Source organism: Petromyzon marinus, chromosome 61 (genome assembly GCF_048934315.1).
Source record: "Petromyzon marinus isolate PM22_M1 ecotype Great Lakes invasive population chromosome 61, UKy_Petmar_22M1.pri1.0, whole genome shotgun sequence".
Lineage (NCBI taxonomy): Eukaryota > Metazoa > Chordata > Hyperoartia > Petromyzontiformes > Petromyzontidae > Petromyzon > Petromyzon marinus.
The window spans coordinates 11,256,878-11,279,112 of record NC_133727.1 but is presented as its reverse complement, the minus strand read 5'-3'; positions in this window follow the sequence as shown (position 1 = coordinate 11,279,112).

Sequence of the window (22,235 nt, the reverse complement as noted above, 5' to 3'; positions counted from 1 at the left end):
GTGAAAGCCTATTATACTATCAGTAGGCCTGGCCTATGGGTTGTTCTTCGTGCTTTCGGAGTCTCTGACCCACTGCTCATGATCATTAAGGAACTTCATGATGGTGAGCGGGCCCGGGTAAAACTACATGGCCGGGAGTCGGAGCCATTCCCTGTTCATCTTGGGGGGCGACAAGGATGTCCTCTGGCTCTCACATTATTTAACATATTTTTCGACCACGTAGTTTGTGAAGCATTTGATGGCTGTACCAGAGGAATTTCCATCTGGTACAGATACAATGGAAAGCTGATCGATGCCCGGGTGCGGTCAAGGGATGGCTCCCTATTGCTCAACCATTTAATGTATGCCAATGATCTGGTAATTTGTGCTCACTCAGAGGAAGAGTTGGAGGCACTTCTGCTAAACCTGGAGCTTGCCACCAAGAGGTGGGGCCTTACCATCAGCCCCACCAAAACTAAGCACCTGCCTTGTTATTTTGTACCATCGGACACTCCACCCCCACAACTCCCAATTGGTGATAGGGCAGTTGTAGAGAAAGTGGAGAGTTTCCCATACTTATCAGTGTGCTCATGACCAGCTCCGGTTTAACAGCAGAGGTCTCACTCTGAATCAGTCAAGCGGCATTATCTTTTCATCGGTTGCGTAACTCTATGTGGAATCTACCTGGTCTGTCGCTCTGCACGAAGCTTCAGGTCTTCTGGGCCACGATCATTCCCTCCCTTCTCTACGCTTGCGAAACATGGACCCCCCTAATGGAACATCTCTGCCGGTTAGAAACATTTAGGCTGGCCTGCCTACGATCCATCCTGGGTTTAACCAGGCTGGATTGTGTGAGGAGCTCACAAATCCTTGAAAGATCTGGGAAAAGTCCCATCGGTGAGTTCCTCCGGCAGGCAAGGCTGCGTTGGCTGGGTCATGTAGCCCGCATGCCCAGCCACCGCATGCCTAATCAGCTTTTGTTCGGCCGGATCGAGGGGGCTAAATGGGCGTGGCACGGGCTAGAGAAGAGATGGAGTGATGTGGTACAGGAGGACGTGGAGCTGAGTGGACTTGCTGAATGACTGGTACCAACGGTGTCAAGATCGGCCTCTGTGGAGGAGGCTCGTGAAGGACGCTACTAGGCAGTTGGAGGCAGTCGCCCTCCAACAACAACGTAGGACGGAGGAGCGACGCTCACAACAACGAGCGGAGCGCCGGGTGGCTAAAGCACAGCAAGTTGGCACAGTACGGGGCACAGGTGGTGCATCAGCCAGTCATCTCAGTCATCTCAGTCAGTCGACCCGTGGCACCTGGGTCTGCCCCGTGACCTCCTGCCAGCGGGCGTTCGACACTTCACGTGGCCTCAAGGTGCACATGGCCTGGCACAAGCGTCGTGGTGAAGTCACCGCCACTTAGTGGCGAATGGCGGTTGTTGTTGTTGTATGTGTGTGTAAGTTGATGTGTGTGTGTCTTTTTCGACCGGGCAACGCCGGGTACTTCCCGCTAGAATGTTATAAAGGGACCCTAGGGGGCCGTCCATAAATGATGTCACTCGATTTTGGCCGATTTTTTACCCCCCCTCCCCCCCTCGTCACATGGCGTCACAAAAAGTCAGACCCCCCTCAAATATGACGCCACAAAGCTCTGCCCCCCCACCCAAACCATATTTCCATTTTTGTAAATAAAACATGCTTCAAATCACTTTGAACTATTGACATTGTAGTGCGTATTTAATGTGGCGCTGCACTCTGATGTTGTAGGAGAAAACACGTATTAAAAAGGAGGCGTTGAAAAGCTGAAATTTAGCATGAAACTCACTTGAAATATTGAACGTCTAACTAAAACTGCAGATGTTCAGAATATGACATTGAAATTATCTTATAATTATAAAATATTAAAAGTAATTATAACTATAAAAAAATACTAGAAACTTTGTAGTAGAACGAAGTAAAATGGAGAGTACAATTATAACAATCACATATTCATTCCACAATGAAAAGCCCTGGTAGAATCATTAAAACGAAAATGTTTAATAACAATCATTAAAAAAATAAGAAAATGTATGCTTCTCCATTCTCCTATGGAGAAGAAAAATGCTCCTTCATAGAATAAATAAAAGGTGATCATAGGAAATTTATTTAATTAAATAGTTAATAATGAAAATTAATCAAAATTTGTGTTATAACAATTATATTGTTTATATTTATTTAAAGTTGTGCATTTTGATGTGACGTCACATTTCTAAAGCCCCCCCCCCATATCACACATCGTCACAAATGTCTGACCTCCCCCCCCCATAGGTGTGTGACGTCATTTATGGACAGCCCCTAAGTAAAAAAAACACGTAAATGTTAAAACACACAAATGTTGTAGAGTCCTTCCGCTTCCTGGGCACTATTCTCTCCCGGGACCTCAAGTGGGAATTGAACATCAGCTCCCTCACCAAGAAAGCTCAACAGAGGATGTACTTTCTACGGCAGCTGAAGAAATTCAACCTGCCAAAGACAATGATGGTGCAATTCTATACAGCGATCATTGAATCCATCCTCACCTCCTCCATAACCGTCTGGTACGCTGCTGCCACTGCCAAGGACAAGAGCAGACTGCAGCGTATCATCCACACTGCTGAGAAGGTGATTGCCTGCAATCTACCAACCCTCGAGGACCTGCACACGACAAGGTCCATGAGGCGAGTGAGGAAGATTATGGCCGATTTCTCCCACCCTGGACACTCTCTGTTTCAGCTACTCCCCTCCGGCAGAAGGCTTCGGTCCATCAGGACCAAAACCTCACGCCATAAAAACAGTTTCTTCCCATCTGCTGCTGGCCTGTTAAACAAGGCCAAGGGCTAACACTGTTTTTAACATTTGATCTACATAACGACACCTTGCCGATATTAACTATGTTACCCTATTTGTATTTTTTATTTTTAAATTATATCTTAAAGCTATTTTATATTCGATATGTATTTAATTTTATATACTTCAGCCCCTTGGTGTTAGACTTTTAACCCTTATTATAGTAAGACTTGTTTAAAACTTATTTAAGATTTTAGATTCCTATATGTTGAATGTATGCACCATCCTGCCAAAGTAAATTCCGTGTCGGTGTGAACTTACATGGCGAATAAAACCCTTTCTGATTCTGATTCTGATTAAACTTGCATAGTAACGTAATTATAATTTTTCATTTGCTATACAGCCAGATAATATGACAAATCGTTCACCTTAAACACCCAGTCTTTCGTAAAAGTTGAAGGCGGTATAGTCCTATAGTAATAGAGCAAGGCCAGAATCACTGAACCGGAAATGATAGCTTGAAAGCATTTAGCGCGGGGCCCTTGAGAGTGCGGAGCCCGTAGCATATGTAGCTATTTCTGCTCCGAGGACAATCCGCCACTGGGTCTAGGTTTTAGCTCTTTCGGCGATCGGGCTTTTGTTAGCATGGCCTTGCTACTTGGTATCAGTGCAATCAAAGTCGGTAGATATATTGAAGTCTGCTTTGAAAACCCCGTCTCTTTAAAGTGACCTTGCCTCTTTAGTTTTGTCGGTTGAACCTGGTTCTGTTTTTTTGTTCTCTGTTTTTCATGCATCGGGATCCTAGGATGGAACGCGCGTTATACAATTGAATTATTATTATAATGTCGTGTTTGTTGAGGCAACGAGTGAATGCAGGCGCAGATGCGCTCGTAAATCACCGCGCGGTCGTTGTTGATCGGCTCCAATTAGCGCGGCATTGTTTGCCAGCGCCTGTGTAATTAGTCTCTTACGAACGCACCTGCGTTTTGCATCAGTTGCCACCGTGGCTCGTCAATACCCATGGGAATGTTTTAACTGATGTAGGGAGTGGGGAAGGCTCTCACCTAGGTTGACTCCGTCTGAAATGAGCTCCCCACCCCCCCCCCCATTCATCACCACCAGGTCGGCTCAATGTGGGGTTCATCCTTCAGGAGGTTTCTGTCGATTGCGACCCCGAAATGATGATTACACCGGTGACGAACGAGGAGGCAGTTGGAGCACACCGCGACACACTAGTCGGAGAATGGTTGGCGCTGAGATAGAGCCATTAAATTGTACACCCGACCAAATCATCGATCACAGATTGCCCACCGTTTCCCCGCACCCCAATATAAATGGCAAAAAGTGGGCGTGGCGTTGGCAAAAGGGGGCGTGTCTTTGCCCATATATGGTCATCTTGGATAGTTAATCGCGGTTAGTTGTATGGAATCCCGCTACGTCGATCTATAATAAACAAGACGTTAATCGCTGTCGATTAAGTTGACAATCGCTCCGTGGATCGATTAATGATGTTAACACGCTTTCATTGTTACCACAGCGCACCGGGCTTGCAACCCCAGAAGGTCAACCGATTTGACCTTCCGGGCGCGGAAGCTCGAACCGGTTAAACCAATGGGAAACATTGTGGGTGGCAAGTTACTCTCATTATATCGACACCCCGCATCCCACCCCTGTCCACTCAGCCGTTTCTAATGGGTTCGCCCACAGTTACGCGATCGGCAGATGGCGCAAAGTAGAGATAAAGTGTTAAAGTAGCTCCCACCATCCAAGACATCTTCTGGCCAGTGTGGGAAATAGCTTTGGACCTTCCTTTAGAGCAGTGGTTCTTAACCTTTACTGCAGCCTGCCACCCCTTTGGCTCTCAATCGTGAACATTGGTTTTATATATATTGTTAATAAATACGTAGGGTTTGATGAAACAAAGTACGTTGGACTTACGTGCCCGTGCTTAATTTGTCTTTTCGATTATTTACCTCCTAAAAAAAATCTGATCATGTCTACGCACCCCCCAGAAAGGGCATCTCGCACCGCCAGGGGGTGCACTGTGCACCCCCAGGTTAAGAAGAACCACTGCTCGAGTGGAAACGATTCTGCCAGCAGTGGTTGAGCAAGGTAAAAACTAAACGTTAAAATGTATTTATGTCTATGTTACCCAGTAAGGCCCCACTGAGCTACATGTATCTATTTTTTCAGAAGCGACCTGGCTTTCACAAATGATAGCTCAACGAAGTGGCCCATCATCATCATCGTCACAACGTGGACATTTATTGCAGCCAAATACTCAAGGGCGGAGTTTGGGGAGGGGCACGGTGGGCTGGGCCAACCTCCTCCCCCCCCCCCCAAACTGGACGCCTTTATTAATTTATATTCAGCAGTTTACAATTCAAATAAAAAAAATGCACCCGCGATTCTTAAGGGGCCATCCATTTAGTACGGAAGCAAAAATATGTCAAAACGTGACCCCTCCCTGTACGCACGCGAACTTTTTACACCCCCCCCCCCCACCTGCATACGTACGCTTGACGCACCCTCCCCCGAATCCTATAGAACGGCCGATATTTAATCCACGCAGAAACGATCAAGGATTAATAATATTAATGTGTTTAAGCAAACAGGTAGTCCACCGCTGGCTGCATTAAATAATTAAGTTGCGTACCTTGGCCACGTATTTTGCTGAGCTGCGTGATAGCTGCAGTCAGGGGTACGGTGACATACAAGTGACACCTCTCCCACAGTCCTACTTCTCCCGTTAGTACTTTTTTGACAGCTGAAGAAACTGAACTGTGGCTCATTTGAAGGCCAATGTAGACAAATTATTATCGAGGCTTCACCCCACCCCCCGCCTTTTCCTATGCGTACGTACAGTCAGTAGACCTCCCCCCCCCCCCCCTCCATACGCAAGCGTACGCATTTGGGTCAATCCCCCTCCATGCGTACGCTTGCGTATGGGGGGGGTCTACTGACCCCCCCCATACGTAAGCGACAAATCTATCCCCTGCCCACCCCCCAACCACCAAATATAGAAGTCAAACTCCGCAGTATGCAAATTCTACAAACGCGTGACGTTGATTCTGAATGTGGAGGGGGAAAAAAAACATGAAGAGAGGCATCCTTTTGAATTACACGGAGAGATTCAAAGAGGAACCCGTAGATTAGAGAAGAGCTTCATGTCCCTTTGAAATTTAAATATCACCATTTTTTTTATACCAGGTGAGGCCCACAGAGCTATGTAGCTCTTTTTCAGAAGCGACCTGGCCACAAACAATAGATCAACGAAGTGGATTATCACGCCAAATCCTCTAAACAGCGCGTTTATTCTTAATGTGGAGGTAAGACCCGGAGAAAAATCCACGTGACTACGGAGAGAGAGAATATGCAAAACTCCAAATATACAGCAGGCGTCAGGGTCGGGATCGAACCCACGGCCTCATGTATACCAGGCAAGGTAGTTAACATCTGGCCACAGTTGGTGCGTTCAAAGCAATTGCAGGGCTGCGCCTCTGCCTCCACCACACCCGCACATGACCTGCAAAGAGCGTCGCGTGAAAGCTTTCCCCGCTGATGGATCGATGCGGCGTGAAATTGTGGCCCATTTGTAGGCTGACTGTGTGAAATGACTGAAATCGAGTGCTCTACCTTTAAACGCAATAAATGTTTCCTTATAATAACCCCTCCCCTCCCCCCCGACAATATAGGCCTCTTGAGGAGGTTGCGTATTTAGGTTGCCGCTCTCTGCGCGCGAACACGCATCGACCCAGGCATAAATAAAAGCCGTTATCCCACTGGTAAGTTGCCTTCCAAAACTTTTTGCTTTGTTTTCACGTCCAGCTTTTGTGGTGACAATGCATGGCCGAAAATTGAGCCGTTAGTTGTTTAGCATAATGTACGTATTTTTATCTCGTGGAGAGATATACAGAAGTATATCTATAAAAAAAATTGACCGAAACATATTCATGATGTTAAATAATAAATGAGCATAGATTTGGGCCTGGCCATTTGAAATTACAATCACGTGGCCTAAACCCAAGACGTGAATACGGATCAGTTTAACACGTGGTAAGCTTTCGCGACCAATATCCATGGAGGTTCTTTGGGTTAGATCGCGTAAATATAAATGTGTTTAATACCGTAACAGGGGGAGGATTTCTCCACAACTCTGGCTGTCGCCTGATGATGCTGGTTGTAATTACTGGCGAAACGTCGTACTCGAATTATAAATGTTGTGGGTTTACTCTGTGGCACGTATTGTTAACGTGACAAACCTTACTAATTGGCGATTTCAGGTGGCGGCGGGTTTTAACGACACATTTATATTTACGCGATCTAACCGAAAAACCTCTTTTGGATAAATATGGATCATTGTATTGCCTATTAAAGCCACATTTTATTTGTAAGTCACCAAATTAAATAAGCTACGTCTCCTTCACATACGCGTCTCTCCACACAAGTATTTATTTATGCAACCCATTAGCCGTACGGCCGTTCTGAAAGCGGCGCATCATGTCAGCGGCAAATAATTGGCGCGGAGAGTCGGCGGCGGTTCGAACCTGGCGATCTGAGTTTGATTCCCAGCCACGGCTAACATCAAGTGAAACTGATCGATCCTGGGCTTCACGCTTCACCAAGCCCCTACTGAGCAGGATTGTGAAGTATGGTCAAACAACCCCCATTACCTATACAGCATAGGGGGGGAGGGGGGGTTTTCATCCAGCTGCATGTGGTGGGGTAAGATATAGATACGCCCACGAGTTAAGAAAAAGCGTCGCCCGCATCGTAGAGTAGCCAAAAATACCTTCTAGGTGGGGGTCCTCGAGAGCTCCTTCTAGTGGAGGCCCTTCTGTCAGCAGTGGCGTGAGTGAGCAATTGCAGGGATACACGTTTACCAAACTATTCAACTAAACTATTCTTTTTATTTTGCCAGGTAAGGTCCACTGAGCTAGATGGCTATTTTTCAGAAGCGACCTGGCCACACGTGATATCTCGACGGAGTATCTTATCGCGAGCAAATTTATAGCAGCAGCCAAATGCTCTAAACGCGTGATGTTGATTCTAAATGTGGAGGGAAAACCCGAAGGACCCTGGAGAAAATCCGCGCGACCACGGGAAGAGAGATAACGTGCAACCTCCGAATATACAGCAGCAGGCATCGCCAGGGTTGTGATCGAACCCCCGACCTCCTGCATACCCAGCGAGGTATTTAACATCTTGCCACCGCAACACCCTGGTTGACCCCGCCTGCCAACCAGTGCCCGATTATCCTAGTAGAAAAAGTAGCTACATATGCTACGGGCCCCGCACTTTCAAGGGCCCCGCGCTAAATGCTTTCAAGCTATCCATTCTGGTTCAGTGATTCTGCCCTTGCTGTATTACTATGGTACTATACTGCCTTCAACTTTTACGAACGACTGGATGTTTAAGGTTAGCGATTTTTCGTGTTATCTGGCTGTATAGCAAATAAAACATACAATTACTTTACTATGCAAGTTAAACATTGTGTTTTAATATTCACGTTTTTTTTTTATTTAGGGCCCCTTTATTAAATATGCTACAGGACCGTACTAGCTGCCAACCAAGTGTCCAGGTGCTCGGGGTGGGTGGAGAGCCCGAGGGGATGGACACGGAGTTACCTTGGCTACTGCAGCAGATTGGCAGCCGCTGTTGGGAGCGAGCCGGCAGACAGGTAGGCAGGAGGGGGCCCTCTGGGCTTGCATCGGAGAGCGGATGCTGTTGTGAATTGTAGGCGTGCGTGCTGTGCTGTGCGTTTGTACATTCCCACGCCGTCTCCACCGCCACCGTTGCGCTACGAACCTTAGTAAAAAAAAAACATTGATTAGTTTAGTTTATGCGCACAACGGCGAGGAAGTGTGGGGTTGATGGATCGTCTAAGGATGGGAACACGATTCGGCGGAGTGCGGAATGATTATGCGAGCGTGTGGTGGTTGGTGAGCGGTAGTGTAGTAGCGGTGAGTGCGCCGCGCTACGAACCCGGGTGACTCAAGTTCGATTCCCGCTCACGGCCAACACCAGTGATGATTAATCTGAACCGGTTCTGGGCCACCTCCACGAGGTCGACTCAGCCTCAAATGAGTACCTGGTGCGGTGTGCAGTAAACATCGCCATTAGGGATAGCAAAGGCGGCCGGGCGTGGTGCTGGCCACCCACCCCCTCGTGTGCCGTGCCGGCCTTCATAGGTGCTCGCTAATAGCACTTGCCCCAACAATATATTAAGGCTACACGGGGGATCTTTGTCTTTGTCCCCCCTTCCCCCTCCCTCCTGTGCTGTGATGGTATTCGCAGGTTGCTCACTCATAGAACTTTCCCCAACAGTCTGTGTGGCTATACGGGGGGTCTTTATCTTTACTCCCACACACTTGACCTGATTACACAGTCTCTCGGTGGACTGAGGTTCATAACGAAATTGTTGTGGAAGATCAGAGGACTTGAAGTTCATTTTGCTTAGGCAATGAAACGGACGCCTTAGTCATACATTTTCTTTACTTCTTGATGAAATACATACGGAGGGGGCGATGGCGCAGCAATTAGTGCACTCCGCCATCACCCTGGCCACCTGCGTTCAATTCCCGATTGTGGTTTATATGAACGATGAGTTTCTAAACTGGGCCTGGGACCCTCACTGACCAGAATGGTGAAGTATGGTCAATGAGCCTCAATGACTGACGCAGCACGGGGAGGTTTTCATGCAGGATGGCGCTGGTTCAAGATGAGCAGCGGGGAGAGAGGAGGAGTCACGGCAGGAAGCAGAGAAGGAATGACCGGGCTGAGGGGTTGAGGATGATGAGAGGGTGGTCGTGATGAAGACGATGGTAAGGTGGTGGTGGTGGTGGTGACAGTGTGTTGATGATGAGAGGGTCGTGGTGATGCTGAGAGCGTGGTGATGATGCTGAGAGGGTGGTGATGATGATAGGGTGGTGATGATGATGAGAAAGTGGTGGTGATGATGATGAGAGGGTGGTGATTACGATGATGATAGGGTGGTGATGATGATTATGATTATAGGTTGGTGATGATGATGATGAGAGGGTGATGATGACGATGAGAGGGTGGTGATGATGCTCAGAGGATGGTGGTGATGATGATAGGGTGGTGATGATGATGAGAGGGTGGTGATGACGATGAGAGGGTGGTGATGACGATGAGAGAGGGCGGTGATGATGATGATGATTATAGGGTGGTGATGATGATGATGAGAGGGTGGTGATGACAATGAGAGAGGGTGGTGATGATCATGATTATAGGGTGGTGATGACGATGAGAAGGTGGTGATGACAATGAGAGAGGGTGGTGATGATGATTATTATTACAGGGCGATGATGATGATTATGATTATAGGGTGGTGATGATGATGAGATAGGGTTGTGAAGTGAGAAGGAAGGGGCAGAAGGGAGCTGATCTCACAGTGGGCGGTGGGGAGGGGTTCAGAGTGAGGGTGACCTACACAGAAGTCACGTGATTTACGCTGATTTAGACACGTGTTATTTAGACACATGTGCTGCGTATACATATGTATAAGCAGCGTGGATTAATGAGCACGTGTGGGTATGGCGGTATCCTATTGACTTGCGTCGACGAGCAATTACCATATAAATAACGTTGGTATGAGGAAAGTGATTCAAGAGTCCATTTGAAGCAGTCCATCACGGGTACAGGGGCGACTGCACTGAATCAGTCAGTATCCCATCACTGATAATTATCCGTGTTTGACTTCACACTGAACTCAATGTTCTGTAAGTGTCCTGGTAGGTTTCATGAAAGACTGGAATTAATAGCGGTTGCTTTGACAAGATGTAAATCGTGGACGTGAAATGCATTGCGCATTTTCATCTGCAAACTAATTCCAACGCGAATCAAGGATCTAAACTATAAATGCATGGAGAACAATAATAAAAGATTACATCTCTCCAAAAAATGAATCTGTCCCGAGTGAATCGCTTATCCGATTCGATGTGGGGTGGCACAAGGATGTAATCGTTTATTTATCAGCAAAAAGCATATAGGCTTAAACTATTTTTTTTATTTTCCCAGGTAAGGCCCCACGGAGTTATGCAACTCTTTTTCAGAAGCGACCCGGCGATCACAAATGATAGCTCAGCGAAGTGGTGTATCATGTGGCAATGTATAACAGCAGTCAAATACTCTGAACGCGTGTCGTTCAGAGTAAAAAAACCACGCGACCACGGGCGAATGAGTGACTCAGGCGTTAGCGTTGGGAATGAACCCACGACTTCCCGTATACCAGACGAGGGAGTCAACATCTCGCCACCGCGGTGCCCCGGTCAACTAAAGCAATCAGTGGACGAGTGACAGCGCGCGATGTGATGAGAGAGGTTGTCATTGAAGGCTGCAACGTGAGCTTCAAGGTGAAGGCGACCAAGTCGCAAAGTTCAAAAAGGAAAACAATTCAACGATCGGAGGAAAGTCGACCGCGTTCCTCCCAGTTTAGTCGAGGGGGCAGTAGACGGTACGGGAAATTGATATACTCTAAAGTCTAAACGCGACATGTTGATTCTAAACGTGGAAAGAAAAACCGGCGGACCCGGAGAGAAATCTACACGACCACGGGGAGATGACACGCAAACTCCAAATATACAGCAGCAGGCACCAGGGTCGGGATCGAACCCACGACCTCCTGCACACCAGGCGAGGGAGTTAACATCTCCTCGCCACCGCGGCAACCCGTGGAATATTCTCCACAGTGACTCGCGCATGATTGTGTCGTGTTGTCAGTCGAGCTGCTGGGTGGACACAGGCAGACGGATTTCCGAAACCCTCGCTTCCCTCTCTGGATTTCGGGGCCGGTGTGCTCACCGCGACAGCACGGCAACGTCTGTGTGTGTGTGTGGTGTACAGTATCTGTCTAGGGCACATGGGTCGACTGGCTTCGGCTCCTGAGCCGCGTGGCTCTGGCACTTTTCTTTAAGGGACTGTTCCGTGACGTTGTTTTGTTAAGGACCTCCGTCGCGTATTCACCGGGGTGCACTTATTGAATAAAGGAGCGACAGGCAGCGTGTTAGAGTGATTTTTGTAGTTGTAAAAAGTGTGCATTTGATTGTTTCAAACGTGACGTAGCATTATCATTGCAGCGCAGCCACCGACATGATCGAGAAAACAATTACGAACGAGGGTAGTAACTAAACTTGGCAAAAACAAAAATAAGTGAAGTGTCCCGTAACAGTCATGGCCCTGAATGGTAATCACTGGCAGGGTCGTGGCGTAGTGAAGTCAGTGTCAACACCGAGAGTGAGCAGTGCATGCACAGACTAACAACTACCCATAGACTAACAACTACCCATAGACTAACACTACCCATAGACTATCACTACCCATAGACTATCACTACCTATAGACTATCACTACCCATAGACTATCACTACCCATAGACTATCACTACCCATAGACTATCACTACCCATAGACTAACACCACCCATAGACTATCACTGCCCATGGACTATCACTACCCATAGACTAACACTACCCATAGACTATCACTACCCATAGACTAACACTACCCATAGACTATCACTGCCCATAGACTATCACTGCCCATAGACTATCACTACCCATAGACTAACACTACCCATAGACTAACACCACCCATAGACTATCACTGCCCATAGACTATAACTACCCATAGACTAACACTACCCATAGACTAACACCACCCATAGACTATCACTGCCCATAGACTATCACTACCCATAGACTATCACTACCCATAGACTAACACCACCCATAGACTATCACTGCCCATAGACTATCACTACCCATAGACTATCACTACCCATAGACTATCACTGCCCATAAACTAACACTACCCATAGACTAACACTACCCATAGACTATCACTACCCATAGACTAACACTACCCATAGACTATCACTGCCCATAGACTAACACTACCCATAGACTATCACTGCCCATAAACTAACACTACCCATAGACTATCACTGCCCATAAACTAACACTACCCATAGACTAACACTACCCATAGACTAACACTGCCCATAGACTAACAACTACCCATAGACTATCACTACCCATAGACTATCACTACCCATAGACTAACAACTACCCATAGACTATCACTACCCATAGACTAACAACTACCCATAGACTATCACTACCCATAGACTAACAACTACCCATAGACTATCACTACCCATAGACTATCACTACCCATAGACTAACAACTACCCATAGACTATCACTACCCATAGACTATCACTACCCATAGACTAACACTACCCATAGACTAACACTGCCCATAGACTAACAACTACCCATAGACTATCACTACCCATAGACTAACACTACCCATAGATTAACACTGCCCATAAACTAACACTACCCATAGACTAACACTGCCCATAGACTAACAACTACCCATAGACTATCACTACCCATAGACTAACACTGCCCATAGACTAACACTGCCCATAGACTAACACTGCCCATAGACTAACACTGCCCATAGACTAACACTACCCATAGACTTTCACTACCCATAGACTAACACTACCCATAGACTAACACTACCCATAGACTTTCACTACCCATAGACTCAACACTGCCCATAGGCTAACACTACCCATAGACTAACACTACCCATAGACTCAACACTACCCACAGACTCAACACTACACCTCCGAATAGCACCGTTGGCTATGTACGATGGTGCGAAAGAAGTTCAACTTTCGTGCGTGCGTATGTGGTGCCACCGCAGCAGAGCAGATCGGCCGGCGCTACCCGCTCCTCGCACCCCCCCCCACGAACGCACGCACACCCCACTAAACACTCACATTCACCCCCGTAGGGTCTCGAGGAGGGATCACCTGGTACGATGGGTTTTCACCCAAGAACTCCACTAGCAGGGACGTTCCACGGTTTCCCCAGACCAGGAAATTGTCTGAGCCCCCCAGACCGGATTACACGGCGCCTCCCCCCCAAAAAAGGGGGCATAGAGCTTTACAGGCCGACCGCGATGAAGCATACACAAAATGGGGGGGATGGGAACTTCAGCCAGCACCCAGGGTAAACAATGGGGTGGGAGGGAAAAGCCCCAGGCCGATAAGAAGTTGATTTAAGTGGGAGGGAGCGAGGGGATTACCGATGAATCACGGCTAGGAACGTAGACACAGAGACAATGGGAAGGGGGGGGGATGTGACCCCCCCCCCAAAGGCCAGAGCGCTCAAAACGGCCACAAAGAGGATTCGATTGGATGCGCAGGATGACGTGATATGACCCGGGGGGTTAAGGGGCTTTGGACATATAAGGGGGGAAGAGGGAGAATTTGGGGCAGAGTCCTTCTGGAATGACGGGAGAGGCCAGCCGTCCTCAGCGTCCGTGAGATGCCTGCAGGGTGGAGCTGAGAGCGATCGATCAGAAAAAAGTCCCCATGGCGAACATCTTCCCCAGCCCCATCGGGCAGCTGCAGAGGTGAGTGGATACGGAAAAGGGAGGCCAATTCAGTCAGCTCGAGCTTAGGTGATAGACGCACTCTGCGACGGGTAGGTGAGAGGAGGAAGGGTGCTGGCTGGAGGGGGCCATACACGGGGGTCCCTGTTCGCGCCGGGAAATAAATCTTAGCGCAGACTGACGTTGTGACGCGTGGTGCATGTGTGCGTGTGAAGAGCGGTGGGACCGCAATCGGCGTACGACGGTGTGTGGGTGACTTTAATCAGTATAAGTACGCAGCGCGCACATATTAAAACAATACCCACGCCTGACCGCGGCGGCGAGCGTAGCGCGCAGAGAGTAATTAACTGATTCCGAGCGCGCGAGGCTTGTTGACACAACAGCTTAAGGGAAATTTTTAACTATCCCCACACATCGGCGAGTCAACCGCTTACATAATCCCCGCAGTTAGGACACGCGAGTGGGGGAAGGTGCGCGCGTATTCAGCCCCGAAGCGGATTCGGCCAGTTGCCCGCTATGTCGGTCCGAGAGAACCCCGGTACGGGGGTGGGGGCAGTCACCCGCTCGGGGGCGCGGGGGCCCCGAAAGACGCAAACACGGAGGGGACGGGGGTGGGGCAGGCAGACGTCGCACCCCACCCACTCACGGGGAGTGGGTAGGGGGAGATCAGCCCCCACCTAATGGGGAGTGGGGAGGGGGAGATCAGCCCCCACCTAATGGGGAGTGGGGAGGGGGAGATCAGCCCCAACCTAATGGGGAGCGGGGAGGGGGAGATCAACCCCCGCGTAATGGGGAGTGGGGAGAGGGGCATTAGCCCCCACACGTACTCACTGGCCACGGCAGCGACATCACCTCCTGCAACAACCTGGCAGGGCCCTCTTGAAAGAGAGTCTTGAGACTCAGTGAAGGCGTTCCTGGGAAAACAAAATGGAGACACGAATTGGAGAATCCGTTGCAGCGACCAGTCTGCTCACCACCCAATGAAGCCGTGTGGCATATCACACTCATTGGGGACTGAGATATGTGAAAGAGTTCTGATACAGTGAGGGGAAAAAGTATTTGATCCCCTGCTGATTTTGTACGTTTGCCCACTGACAAATAAATGATCAGTCTATAATTTTAATGGTAGGTGTATTTGAACATTGAGAGACAGAATAACAACAAAAACATCCAGAAAAACGCATGTCAAAAATGTTAGAAATTTATTTGCATTTTAACGAGGGAAATAAGTATTTGACCCCTCTGCAAAACATGACTTAGTACTTGGTGGCAAAACCCTTGTTGGCAATCACAGAGGTCAGACGTTTCTTGTAGTTGGCCAACAGGTTTGCACACATCTCAGGAGGGATTTTGTCCCACTCCTCTTTGCAGATCTTCTCCAAGTCATTAAGGTTTCGAGGCTGACGTTTGGCAACTCGAACCTTCAGCTCCCTCCACAGATTTTCTATGGGATTAAGGTCTGGAGACAGGCTAGGCCACTCCAGGACCTTAATGTGCTTCTTCTTGAGCCACTCCTTTGTTGCCTTGGCCGTGTGTTTTGGGTCGTTGTCATGATGGAATACCCATTCACGACCCATTTTCAATGCCTTGGCTGAAGAAAGGATGTTCTCACCCAAGATTTGACGGTACATGGCCCCGTCCATCGTCCCTTTGATGCGGTGAACTTGTCTTGTCCCCTTAGCAGAAAAACACCCCCAAAGCATAATGTTTCCACCTCCATGTTTGACAGTGGGGGTGGTGTTCTTGGGGTCATAGGCAACATTCCTCCTCCTCCAAACACGGCGAGTTGAGTTGATGCCAAAGAGCTCCATTTTGATCTCATCTGACCACACCACTTTCACCCAGTTGTCCTCTGAATCATTCAGATGTCCATTGGCAAACTTCAGACGGGCATGTATATGTGCTTTCTTGAGCAGGGGGACCTTGCGGGCGCTGCAGGATTTCAGTCCTTCATGGCGTAGTGTGTTACCAATTGTTTTCTTGGTGACTATGGTCCCAGCTGCCTTGAGATCATTGACAAGATCATCCCGTGTAGTTCTGTGCTGATTCCTCACCGTTCTCATGATCATTGCAATTCCACGAGGTGAGATCTTGCATAGAGCCTCAGGCCGAGGGAGATTGACAGTTATTTTGTGTTTCTTCCATTTGCGAATAATCGCAACAACTGTTGTCACCTTCTCACCAAGCTGCTTGGCTATGGTCTTGTAGCCCATTCCAGCCTTGTGTAGGTCTACAATCTTGTCCCTGACATCCTTGGAGGGCTCCTTGGTCTTGGCCATGGTGGAGAGTTTGGAATCTGATTGATTGATTGCTTCTGTGGACAGGTGTCTTTTATACATGTAACAATCTGAGATTAGGAGCACTCCCTTTAAGAGTGTGCCCCTAATCTCAGCTCGTTGCCTGTATAAAAGACACCTGGGAGCCAGAAATCTTTCTGATTGAGAGGGGTTCAAATACTTATTTCCCTCATTGAAATGCAAATCAATTTATAACATTTTTGACATGAGTTTTCCTGGATTTTTGTTGTTATTCTGTCTCTCACTGTTCAAATAAACCTACCATTAAAATTATAGACTGATCATTTCTTTGTCAGTGGGCAAACGTACAAAACCAGCAGGGGACCAAATGCTTTTTTCCCTCACTGTATATGCAGTTCCGCATAGATTCGTATTTAGATGTTCACTGTTAATCGATTGAAAGGGTGTGCGTATGGTGGGGTAATGCGTAGGCACTTCTGCCTCTTCCAAGACATCTGTCCAGCTTGGAAGAGTCGGCCAAATACCACTCTAGAGGGGCTCTTTGGATCTCCCTCTAGCGGAGGTCTTTCAGCCAGCAGTGGCATGAATCTGTAATTACAGGGCTGCACCTTTCGTGATGCTGAGCTTTCCTTTACATTTGCACTCCTATCGTGTTTGTGTATTGTTTGTTTGTTGTGACCTTCTGACCCCATGGCCCTACTGGACATCTGTGAAAAAGAGCTGCATAGCTCATCGCATGTCTCCTTTCTAAATAAAGATGCTGATTCTTTACATTGTAGCCTTTTAAATCAACGATGACAGTGATAACTATCAAACTTACAACTCTTTATTAAATAATTGCACCATCAATGTTAAATCACATAAGCAATATGCAACAATAATATACTGTGACTAAAAACTGACAAAAATTGGAGCGTTTTTCCATAGCTCAGAAATCATGCGTATTCCTGGCCCAGGAATTACGTGTACTCATCAGTTTAACACGTAGGCTTTCGCGACCAATATCCATAATAGAGATTTTGGCTTAGATTGCGTAAATATATACATATGTCGTTAAACCCACCACCACCCGACAGCCAACTAGTAGGGGTTGTCAAATAAACAGAACATGTCAATTCGTCACTAGTACAGCACACCGGTGTGTTGGAGAGCCAAGCCCCAACATTTACAATCTAAGTACGACGTTGCGCCAGTTGTAGTAATTACAACACTAATTACAACAGTAATTACAACTGGCAAAACGTCGTACTCAGATTGTAAATGTTGTGGCTTGGCTCTCCAACACACCGGTGTGCTACACTAGTGACGAAATGGCACGTTCTGTTTACGTGACAACCCTTACTAGTTGTCTGTCGGGTGGTGGTGTGTTTAACGACACATTTATATATTTACGCAATATAACCCAACATCTCTATTATGGATGTGTACTCATTGCACGCAAATCACGTGTACTCACATCCCATCCGAGAGGACACAGAATCTGGGGAGATGGGAGCGATGAAATCGGCCTGTGGGCACGCGCTGTTCGAGCTCTGATGCCTCAATAACCATTGAGAGGTTTGGCCGGTGACTTGGGGTGTCTGAGGCCTTCATCCGGCGGCGCGATCGGCCACAGTGGCCGACTTCTGACGGCGACGGCCGACCAAGCCCAGACGTCACGTGTCAACCCATAGGCACAGGAATGACAAGGCCTCCCTCCCTCCACCCTCCGCCACCTCCGCTGAAGTGCGAGATGCACCGTCGCCGCGTGCCGGTGCGCGCTTTGACCACATTTGCATAATAATTGGTTTTGCGGCTTTTTTTCTATGTTCCCCCGCACGCTTTTAAAATCGCCTGTCACTGCACTCGCCGCTGTTTAAATCCTTCACGAGACCTCGGGCAGAGAGAGAGAGAGAGCGAGTGAGAGTGCGAGAGCGAGAGATAGAGAGAACACAGCGCAGAAGGGTCCGCTTGCCACGTGGGCGTCATCATCGACGAGTTGCCGTGCCCCGCTTTGCGCGCTGCGGTCCATTTCACGGCAATTTTGTTGCCGTGACGCAAAGTTACATGATATATTTAGTCGTAAATATACGGCACTTGCATGCATATCATCACGAGCAGCAGCAGCATTCCCGTCTCTTTACCGACCGCTTTGTGACGTAATGTAATGGTAACGTACGTATTCACATGCAGTTGGCGGGTCTGAAAAAATTGAGTTTCATACCGAATTCAATAATAATAATGCATTTAATTTATTTAGCGCTTTTCCCACGCTAAAAAAACTGAACAGTAAAACGTATTCAATATTATTCAAACTAAAAATTAAATATTACATAAAGCAAAACATGGCATATGTATAAAACATAACAGCAGCATCACAGAAAGCATTCAAGGGACAGGAATATACAAGGTGGGAGAGTGGAGGAGGGAATTCAAGATCAGATTATAAGACCTTTTTGAACAGACGAGTTTTTAATTGAGATTTGAAGGTGGAGATTGACTCAACGAATCAGATTTCAGTTCGAAAAAAAAAACTTGCTGCTCTTGTTATTTCGGTTTCCGACTCCTGATCTTATCTGCCGCTGGACACAGGCATCCCCTATGTGGTCAGCTATCCCTCATCACGGTCCTGTTAGTTCCGCAGTCTAACTTCTGTGCGTGGAGACTGATCTTGTCTCGGGTGTGATCCCTCCTTTTGACTGCCATTCTGTGACCAGTCTAGTCCACCGACTCACGTCCATCCCCAGCAATGTGCAGCCTTATTCTCCTATAGTGCGCTGTGGAGTAATATAGGGGTAAAGCACAGTCCGCGATAACACATGAAATGCGTACGCAGGCCGAACAAAGATTGAGGTACCGTGGGTAGCATCTAGAAGCATATCCAGCAGCATCCCAATGCCTTGTACAATGCTACACCGAGGTAGCTGTTACAAACCGCTTATTCCTACTAGCACGATGTATCTCCGTTCACTCGATTGCGTTATATCCAATTCGCGTCATGAAAACAACGCTTTGTTGGAGAACGGACTGTATGTATGTTGAACTTATTTCGCACCATACGTAGCCAACCATGCTAATCGGAGGTGCGGGGGAAGGACAACAAACTAAACACAACAAGAAGCAGGTTTTAAGAAATGAGTTTTCAATCTCGGCGATTTAGAAGTGCAATACTCCAGTGGCTTTCCATAACATCGGAAGGAAGGGCGTTCCAGACAGCCGCAGAAGCGCATCCTAATGCGCGCGATGCTGGCCAAAGGATGGCCGGCCAAAAGAGTGGTGTGCAGGGAAATGTTTCAGCATTGGGGTGTTTGGCAAAATATCAGTTGTATCGTATGGGGGTTGTTGTTATTTTTGTTATACCTCTGGGTGAAAAACCGGAGAACCCAGAGGGAAAAACCCACGCAGAACAGGGGGAGAGAGAATATAAAATAACTCCACACAGAGGCACCCTAGTTTAGGAATCGAACCCAGGGCCCTTTTTTTGCATTGCCACCCGGTGTGGTTTTTATCCTACACTGCGTCGTACTTTTGTGCATCTCTCCGGCGTTTTTTCCCTCTCTTTCTCCGGGCCGTACCGACATGCGTCGCTCGTCACGATGTGTCCACCCCGACCCCATCCTCCCCCCGTCCCCCCATCCCCACTGCAACGTTTCGTTCTTTTTCCTTTACCAAAGACGCGGGGATGCCTCATTGTGGGCGGGGAGCGAAACGTCGGCACGGCATGACGAACCGTCCCGCATCGGGGGGGGGGGGTCATCCTGGAAGCATCGCTCAGAGAGTCACACGAAGCGTGACAACAACAACAACCACAACAATAACAGAAATTTTTATTTTTACCAACAAATCCCTGAAATGAAAAGCAAAGCCACGCTCAACAACAACATCAAGAGAGGAGGGGCGGGGGGGGGGGTTACACGGAGGATGGATGATTAAAATGCCACTACAGCCCAAAGCAAAACGCGCGACTCCTCCAAGAGTCCCTCGACCGTCACGGTTTAAGATAAGATGTGGAGCCCTCAGTCGTGCAATATCTCCGTCCCTTTCTGTCTTCACGTTGTTGTTCTTGATGATGCGTTGTTGTCGATGTCTATGGGGACCTATTTTTGGCCAGTCATCAAAATGATGAAACAGTAAGAATAGGTTTCACCCTTTTCCGGCAATAAGATGTTAAAAACTAAATATATACATTTTGCAAGACATGAAGTTTGAATCTAATAAGGAAATCTTCTTTATTGAATTCAAGTGGCCTTCAAATGGCCTTCAAGTGGCCTTCAAGTGGCCCACAGGTGGCCTTCAAGTTGCCTACAAGTGGCCTTCAAGTGGCCTACAGGTGGCCTACAAGTAGGCCTTCAGGTGGCCTTCAAATGGTCTTCAAGTGGCCTACATGTGGCCTTCAAGTGGAACGTTAAGTGGCCTGCAAGTGGCCTACAAGTGGCCTACAAGTGGCTTTCAAGTGGCCATCAAGTGGTCTACAAGTGGCCTTCAAATTGCCTACAAGTGGCCTTCAAGTAGAGGTTTGGTCCCAAAGCCTACAAGTGGGCTTCAAGTGGCCTATACGTGGCCTTCAAGTGGCCTTCAAATGTCCTTCAAGTGCATTCAAGTGGCCTTCAAATGGCCTTCAGGTGGCCTCGCTATCCTTCACGCAGCAAGTGGTGCATGCTCCTTTCTGACGCACCATCCCATGGGATCGTTTGTCAAGCTACAAAATCTATGTTATTAATTCTTAGAGCTAGAATTTAGGCAAATTATAGGGGCAAAACCCGAATTGTTACGTGGAAGGCGGGTTTTGATTTCGTGCCGGTCATTGTTCATCTGAATGAGACCGTAAATACTCTAAACTGGGAGCCGTGGTTTAATCGCAGGTGGCTGATACCGGGATTTGAACCCGGAATCTCAGCCATACTCTGACCACTGAGTGACCCGCATACCTTCATCCCAGCCATTCACAACAATGGGGGGAGGGGGGGGGGGAAATATCACCCATGTAACTTAGTAACATCCCCCCTCTGCTGCCAGGTCAAGGTGGACTAATTGAGACTATTGTGCTAATTGTGCTCAATTTAGACAAAGTAGACCAATGAGTTTATATTACCACAGAGCACGGTTCAGGCTGAAGGCGTGTACAGTATAAGTAGACCTCCGTTCAGTGTACCCAGATATAAATACAATTATGTTTAGACAATTAGTGTAATTGGCTTTCCAGAACAAATATTACGCGGCAGTACGCGTTACAATCTAAGCAAACCATGTACCGGTTTTGACCTCCTGGCTATCATCAGCGGTCGGGCTTGTTGAACAAACGCCGGTTGGAATAACCCGGCGTCGTTGGCAAGAGCACTCCATCGCAAGTACGGGTCCCCTGTTAGGTGGTTCTACGGGATAATCTCTCCGGGCTCGCTGCGTGCACGTCTCCGTTCCACTGTAATAAAAAAACTAAGTTTAGAGAAGCAAAAGCCTGGACGAGATTTTAGTTCAAATATGATTTTTTTAATCGGAATTGAGCCGATAAACATGCATAGGCGTTGGGCGTAAAGCGCCAAGAATAAAAGAAGATACCATTCACGTGTAGGCTATACAAACAATAAACAATATTATAATTCGATGGTCAAATATAGCTCACTTTCTAATTAAAACCAGAGCCAGAGCAGCAAAAACCTGGACTGGATTTTGGGTTGAAATGCGACAAACACGAATAGCAGAGTCATCGGCCGTCACGCCGTCTTAATCGCTACCCGCAGAGTAGTGCTCGTTGGTGTCTATGCACAAAAACAGGTTGGCTACGTATG